The sequence below is a fragment of the Lycium barbarum genome, chromosome 3 (genome assembly GCF_019175385.1).
Source record: "Lycium barbarum isolate Lr01 chromosome 3, ASM1917538v2, whole genome shotgun sequence".
Classification (NCBI taxonomy): Eukaryota; Viridiplantae; Streptophyta; class Magnoliopsida; order Solanales; family Solanaceae; genus Lycium; species Lycium barbarum.
The window spans coordinates 134949740-134958625 of record NC_083339.1 but is presented as its reverse complement, the minus strand read 5'-3'; the positions used below and the strand labels follow the sequence as shown (position 1 = coordinate 134958625).

Sequence of the window (8886 nt, the reverse complement as noted above, 5' to 3'; positions counted from 1 at the left end):
TATTCTTCTACTTTAACAATATAATCACTAGCTTTTAGAAAGAAAAAAAAAACACTTGCAAATGGATCTGGAAGAAAATTCTCCTAGTTATTCAGGACCTACCTTGGCCTCATTTCATAGGAAGAGAAAACTCCGCAAACTAAAGTCTCTGCCCTTTCTCTCTCTCTCCCTTATCTCGGCCTTCTTTGTTATTATCTTCGCTTTTTATCTTGCTTGGTGTTATTTAGTATTTCTGAATATCTGATACCGTTAATGATTTGCATGTTCCAGCTGGGGATTAACAGAATTGATTAAAAACTGAAATTTTCATTTAATTTTGCTCTCTTCTACTAGTTTTACTTCATTTTGGGCTGTTGATGATCAGGTCCGTTATGGTTGTGCTCCAAGTCTTGCGTTTACTCAAGTCAATGAGGCGGCTATGCATTGATCCAGCTGTGAGTAGCATCTGCCTTAAATCTATATTTTACACCTGTCTTTATGTCACACCCCAATTCCGCTAGGGTGTGATGGGCACCCGGCCCCACATCCGAAGCCGAGCGAACCCACAGACCTTTAGAACACACATAATCCTAATAGACTTTCTAAATCAAATAAAAATAAAATACACAATAAACTCTCAAAATAATTTTGTCCGATATTTTCCAAATCAAACAGAATCTACGATCATGCAGAATTTAACACATAGTACAGAACGACATATCGGCTGATGAAGCCGCATACACAACTGACATACTATACCCACGACTCTGTTTGCAAAGTCTCTACCATCAATCCGGAAATCATATCGTACATGCACTCTGACTCGGCAACGCTCCAGAAGCAAATGGAGCTCGCCAATCCTGCTGGAATATCTTCTGACAAATCTTCTATTCATCTGTAGGTACCTGCGTGGCATGAAACGCAGCCCCCGAAGAAAAGGGGTCAGTACGGAATATGTACTGAGTATGTAAAGCATGAAATACAGAAAATAGAACATACCGGATCAACAGTACAAAGGTAAATACATTATCCAGATTATCAAAGCGCTATTTCCCGATCACTAATCATGTAAGCAGATGTCGTATGTCAGAAAAGTGCAGACTCAGAATATTAGAATGATTGTTTCCCAAACACAGATCATATGAGCCGAAGTCGTATGTCAGAAGAAGTACGGATCCAGAATGTCAGAATACTTGTTTTTCCAGACACAGATCATGTATATCAATATCATAGGTCAGAAGAAGTACAGAGGATACAAAACGCCAGAGAACTTACTTTCCAAACACAAACCGTGCATATCAGGATCGTATGTCGTATATGTGCGTATAACAGATCCCGGCCCTTCCGTGAGGGACGCGGTGGACAGAACTATCAATGCATGTCAAAACATATGCCATATCCGGCCCCGTCATGGGACTCAGTGAACAGAACGTGGTCGCCACCCCGTCATTGGCGCCACAACACAGCATAACTCCAGAGTAGGGAACATCTCCGTAACATATCATAACATATCAGATGGCCATATCATATCAAATAACAGAATGTGCACATATCATATCATATCATCGAATGTTAGAATATATGTACATGGCACAACATAACTCCAGAACCCATGTACGTGTCATACCTGCCCCCTCACATCGAGGCACGACGAACAATGCAGTGGAATACGCGTGATAACATATCCTGGCCCGGGCTCAGTGAAGGAAGCATTAAGGCATCCACGAGTGGAGTAGTGAGAAACTTATGCATCATAAAATATTTACAAAGACTCGACAAAATAATCCGAATGACAGGTCATTTAAGAAAGAAATCAGACGATAGTCATAGCACGTACCTTTCGAATGTCGCGGGGGATTATATCAAATTAAAGCTTTTGGGATTGTTTGAACATGTCAAAATATAAACATTTACAGAATCTCGATAGCATAACTCAGACGGCAAATCATATAAAAGAGATTGAACGGTAGTCATAGCGTATGCCTTTCGGATATCACAATAGCATATGTCAAAATAAGCTTTCTGAAATCATTTTCATGTTTCAAAATATATTACGGGACTTAACAAAATGAGTCAAACGAATGTCATATAGTAGTTAGAAGAGTAACCAAGAGTTTTCCTTTGAAATTTGTTTTCCAAAATAAGTCAAACGGAACAAATCAGAGAAATCCGGGAAAGTGGGCCCACCTCGGGTCAAATGAGGTGGCGCACATAATTTACGTATGTTACACTTCATAACGTTACCGTGAGAGTTCTAAGGTAGTCGGGTCCTATTTGTGCAAGTTCTAGACATTTAGGCACCTTTTCTAACTGTTCATAACATATTCAATTCAATTCTACTGAATGGAAAAAGGGGCAAATTCGAACGTAGATTCCGAAGAGTAGAGTCGTCCCCGAGGCTCGTATCAAAGCCTATCATACCTAGGACATGCCAAGAGAAGGAAAGGTAAAGCTTTACATACCTTATTCGCTCCTTACGCCTCTCCAAATTCAATTCCCGTTTCGTCCAAAATCTACATTTGGTCACATTTACCAAATATAAATCATAAGGTTTAAAAGTTCAATCTTAACCAATACTTGTCTACAGAAATTTGGGCAGCATCTCCCCTATACATATAACATCCCCGATAATTTAACTCGGCCAAAATAATTCAACAACAACACCAACAATCATTACAAAACACAATATAGCATAACTAGTCTTCTTTTCAACATAGTGCGATAGCTTTCATTCCAACTTCACATTTTCAATTCAATACCAACATTCTCATATTCATTTGCTAATCAATATCACTCCAATACAATTCGGAACATTTCATATCATTTTACAAAATATTCACAAAATATACAAAATATACAAATTTCCCACCAAACCATAATCCATCCAAAACTTCTAATCTTCAACATACATATTCATAACATATTTCCACCTTCCAATTTCATCAACCATAATCATAATTTGCACCTTAACAATTTCATTTTCATAATTACATAAATCTACCATAAAATCACAAAACTTCCCATAACAACTTAACAACCAACCTTTCATGCTAATATGGACTTACATCCCTCCAAATTCACCAATCAACATAACAATACACATTTAGAACTCCACTTCCATAATTACATAAAAACTACATTAAAATCACATAAGTTCCTATAACCATTTTCAACAATTTTTCCATACCAACTTGAACCATTTCCTTCCATTTCCATTACAAGGCTTCAACAACGCAATTAACATAACAAATAAAATTGGTTCATCCTTCTACACACATACGTACCCACGGCTATATATATTCATCATGCAACTTCCATATTTTCATGAATTCTTTTCCTTTCTACATTCCACAACACAACAACAATCAAAATACTAAATAAAATTAGCTCATCATACCCCACCAAAACAGCCCCCTATACGGCTACCACATCAATACCGACAAACGAATTTATATCGCTGTTTTTTTCCGTCCTAATCCGTTAAATCTTTAAATAAACTTGTTAACAATGAAAAGGAACCTTCATATTACCTTAAGTATGCAGCCACCACGTTATCACTCTCCTCCTTGGTTGATTTTTAGCTCAAATTGAAGACAACGCAGCGTACAACACTTTTCCCTTCATGGGCTTCGGGATTCGGGGCTCAAATTTCGATCAAAATTGGTTTTTTTCTTCTCCAAAACTCTTTTTCTCTCTCTCCCCAGAATTTTCTGGATGTTCCTGGTGTTAAAATGATGAGGAAGGCCGAAATTGGCACTTATAAGGACATGGGTAATGGGCCTAACCCGGTTGGGCTCGGATTGGGCCTAGCCCACTGACCTTTTTTCCTTAAAACATCCATATCTCCTTATTCCGACGTCACATGGGAACCCACGACCTATGGTTGAAAAGCTAATTCAATTATCTATCACTTTTATTTCTTGGTATTTTTCCAAATTCCAAATTTATAATACCGTTTTTGCCCCTCAAAGTCAGATCACCCGAAAACGTTTTCTTAAAAATATTCGTTTGGAGGGCTTCCACTTTGATTTGGCCCAAGGGTCCTTCATGAGTTGTGTTTAACTTTACATATGTGATTCATATAACTTGTCATATGTTCCAAAAAAAAATCTTGTTGTGTGAGTCCCACCTCAGCTTACAAATAATCCGACGTTCAAAAATACGGGATATAACACTTTATGCCTTCATATGTTAGTACTATAGTAGTTGTTTACTTGCGCCTTGTGCCTAATTAACGTGATACTCCTTATTAATAGGGCACATGAACCTTTTAGGGTTGCCTTTTTTCATGAGACATTTTTCTTTTTATTTAGCAATCCATTTTAATTTATTTATTTGTAATTCAGAAAAAGCTTCTAAGAAGAAGCTAAAATGACTCAGCAAATATTAATAGCAAAATATTTGGTATTATTCAAAAGTCTTAACATCACTTTCTCGCCCGTGAAGGTTATCGGAGAAGTAACTAGCACATCATGTGACTGTTTAGCACAAAAATATCAGAAAATGACAACCGTAATTGTTTTCAAAATATATATATATATATATATATATATATATATATATATATATATATATATACTCCAGCTTACTAGTACTGATATGTTGAGATAAAAACTTGGTTAACTAATAGCTGGTCTAATAAGGTTTGTCGTATAGTTTCTGAGTCGTTACATTTAATTTATTGCCAATGAACATTAATCTGTGCATCACCTCCTTAGCTCTAACAATAAGCAATTGAAGATTGGAAGCCAAAAAAGGAGACAGTTAAGTTGATGAGATGGACCGGAGGTAGTAGAATTTGGAGCAAATACCACACGAAGTCAACGTAATTATGTTATTTGCGTCAAAATAATTTTAATGCAACTTCTTGTTGAGCCAAAATAATTTTGACAAGGAATCGTTCTTTTTCGGCAGGGAAAAGGGTTAATTTGTTAGTGACTTATTATTGCAACTTGGCCACTTAGGTGTTTTATTTCAACCTCAATCGATCTATTTCTAGGATATATGCTATCGCATCATATCCCTAAAATCCTAGTAGTCTATTTGTACTTACAATTGTGTGCTAATAGCTAAGCGTGACATTTAATTTCTCTTTACCCCTTCCAAGAATTTGTTCACTTCATCGTTCATTAGCTTCTGAATATGTTGGTCAATTTCTTGTGCTGATAGTCATCTAATTTATTGGTCTTTGATGTTTATGTCTTCTATTCATGCCAAGATGATTTAAAAAAACAGTACCATTACTTTTTATTTTGGGCCCTGTTGATTTGATTTTCAGTCTTAGCTTCTGTCATCTAATTAGTGAAACTATACAGGCTGCAGGAGTCGAACCGAAAGTTGACGAGATTTCAACCGGCCCAAGGCAACGATAAGCGTCCTTTCCTTAATAATTATAATTATTAATCATCATTGTCGTCGTCCTTGCTACTTTTATTTTCATTAATCCTGTTCCTGCTGGTGTTTGATACACAAATTTGTGTTCTATCTTTTTCCATTGCTTTTTATATGATAGTGGGACTTGTACATATTGCACAGGAAAGAGCAGGAAAATTCTAACCCTTGTGATCAGTGTGGATCACGGCATTTAAAATTAAAGTTTTCAAGCAACATAAATGGTACAGTTTATACTGGGCTACCCGTAGGTGAAGATCGGGGCAACACCTTAAATCTAGACTAAGTTGATTGCCGTACTGAGAATATTGTTAAATCTGAGCCAGAAGCATCAGCAGAGGTTGAAATAGTTGTCCTTGAGAAAGACTTTGCAAGTTGTACTGGTGACAAATCGCTGATTCGAGGAGATCCTCATGTCAGATTGAAAGATGGCACAGTTTCTGTAAGTCATATTTCATTCAAACATACTAAAAACCCTATGAGAAAACGTGAGTTGAGACTAGGTGCAAGAGCTGTGCATCCCTACGATATTGGAACTAGAATTAAGGAAGCAGCCACTGAACCATTCTTCGTGATGGATCGTCGTTCCAGTAAGACTTTCTAATTAATCATATATTCTTGTTCCTAAATTAGATCCCAATGCTGCATATATAAATATTGTTTGAATCTTGCAGTGCCTAAGAGCAAGAGGCCTCTAAATCTTGATGATCAAGTATGGAAACTGCAGACGACTGTCAAAGACGGTCCTTATCATGATTGTTTAATGAAGGAAAACATTAAAACTGTCAGGGACTTGTTAATTCAATACTTTCTGAACCGTGATAACCTACTAAAAGTAAGAATTTTCGCCCCTCTTAATAGAAATCGCTTCAACAGCATATATAGTTGAGGATATAAAAACTTTTACTGCTTAATTAAAATTTTACTTTAACCTCTTTCGGATGAAGGTTCATCCGAATTTGCCTGATACTGTGTCGCTGATTCCTGTCCATCATATCTAATATGGATGGTAAAAATAGTTGAACATGGTAGCCATAGATATTTCCCCCACTTCCCGTCTATTGGCAAGCGGTTCAAGCTGTAGCTTGTACTGAGCAGGAGACTACTGATATAGTTTGAGCCTGATAGGATATGAATTCATGATTTCACCTGCCGGCCGGTAGTTTATTTTTTTTTTTTGGTCGTCATAGCTGGTTACATGTTTTAACTAGTTGAAGAGTTATGAATTGAAACTTCTAGCTAGCTGTTTTAATTTGATATTTTGTCTTCACTATGATGTTAATTTGTTTTACTAAGGCCAATCTAGTGCACTTTCTCTTTTTGTTCATGTTGCATAATGAACTACTGAAACATTTGCATATTGCATATGTAAAGATCATCGGCAGGCATATGTGCGTTGAGAAATTGGATGCAGCAGTTAATCAGGCAAAGAGTAAACTTGACTTGAAAAGATACGTGTATCCTTCTGCCCATTCCCAGGAAAGTGTACCAGTGGTATTTAGTGATGTGGGAGAATTGCTCGGAATATACCAAGAGGGGCAGTTCGTGTCGGTCGAAAAGCTGACTGGAGCTCATAAGGTTCTAATTTTACCTTTTTTCACTTCCTTTTTAACATTTTTCTTCAACAAGCAAGCAGTATACTAATATTTTGTCACTGGCAAGGATGGAAGAATCATTCTTAACTACAGGTCTCGGATTTTAAGTCCCGAGAAAAAGATTCTGGCTGGGAGCGTTGTCCTCTTTAGTAGGCTTTACGTGGCTTAAATTAGAATTAGTTTGTGGTTCCAGATCGATACCGAATATATAGTTAGCAAAAAGAATTAGGTGCAGTAATAATTTGTCATGAGGATTAATGACTGACTTGCTTTTATTCCCTTTCTACTTCATGTGATGACAGGCTTATGCTATGGAACTGGTAAAAACGGCCTTTCAAGTTGGCCAGAATTTCAAGGTTTTGGATGATGATACTATTAAATTGCTTTGTTCTTCCTATTTATCAAATGCCGTTTGTCCAATGGAAGCGGTTGCTCTTGATGGCTCTAATGGATTCTCTTCAGAGGCTTATTATCTAGCTGACACACAGCAGCAACCAATGTCTAATGCTAATTATATGCCGGGCACAAGTATAATCAATAATTATGACTCTGCAAGCCAAATTAGCTTAGAAACTCTTATTGGTGAAGTACCAGGTCCTCTTCTATATGACCATTCCATCCACTATCCTCTGAGTCCTCTCTTCCAGTAGAATATTATTTCGTTGGTTAATCTCTTCTAGTTTATTGTACTAGAGTAATATGGAGTGAAATTTACAAGGAGACTTCAACAGTCTCATATTTAAAGTGTGACTGCAAATTAGCACTTGTTATTTTTTTAAGATTTTTTTTTAAATCTTTTCTTGATATTCTCTATATGAAGACGCTGTAACAGTTTCCACAACTAATAACATTTTGTTATAAATTATAATATTCCAAAAGAACATTACTACCTCAAGCCTTCTCTATTTCTCTGGATGAAGTCTTGACGTTCATGGAATTTTGCTAAATATGAACTTAGCCACCAGTGTTGAACAATTATATAGTCACAAGAATTTGGAACAATATAATATACTTACTTATATGGTCATGTAAACATCAGTTATTGTTGAGGTGAAAGAGACATGCTATTATTTTAGCATGTAGAGTCCATTATAATGATTATCACCTATAATGATTATCACCATTTTCTCTTATCCTTTAACGAACGTACACTAAAAAAAAAAAAAGGTAATTTACAGATGTTGAAAGTTGTAATTCGCGGAGGTTTTAGTCTTAACTAGTTGCTAAAAAAGGCTAATACCTCCGCGAATTGCAACTTTCAACCTCCACAAATTACCAATTTTTTTGTAGTGACGTATACATATATTGGTTAATTAATTATTGTAGTTGTTTCATGCATATCACATCAATCCGATCCGCTTTGCCTTATTGATCATGTTATCTTTTTCGTCCGAAATTTACCATCTTTTCGGCGGAAGAGGACCGTAAATTAAGCCTGTCAATTGGTCCGGGTCGGGCCGGGACTGGCCCACCTAACTCGGCCCATAACCGGCCCGGCCCCCTAACCCGGTAAGAGGATGGTGGGCTGGGCTAGTGGAAAAAATTAGTGGGCTGGGCCGGACATGCCATTTAGCCCGGTAACCCAACCCACCAATAGCTCGGGTTCTCGCCCACCGAGGGCCCGACCCGGCTCACTTCGAATTAATTTTTTTTTAAAATAAAAAATCATAAATAGGCATTTTTACATATATATATGACAGATTTCGTAACTTCCACCATTTCTTCTTTTTTCTCCTATTTGTTGTAAAAAATAAGTTGGCAACACAAAAAATTATGGCGGCAGAGAAAATATCTTTTTGTGAACATGATTCAAGAAAATTAATATAATAACACTATTGAGCATCATGGATATTATTATAAAAATAATCAATTAGCATAATTAAAAGGAAGATAGTTATGTCAAAATGATGTGTCATCAGTC

General features: G+C 36.6%; 1 pseudogene; it reads left to right on the top strand.

Annotated features, from left to right (window-relative positions):
* LOC132632743 (calmodulin-binding protein 60 A-like) lies at positions 1-7778 on the top strand (annotated as a pseudogene).
* Positions 7779-8886: the final 1108 nt, after the last annotated feature.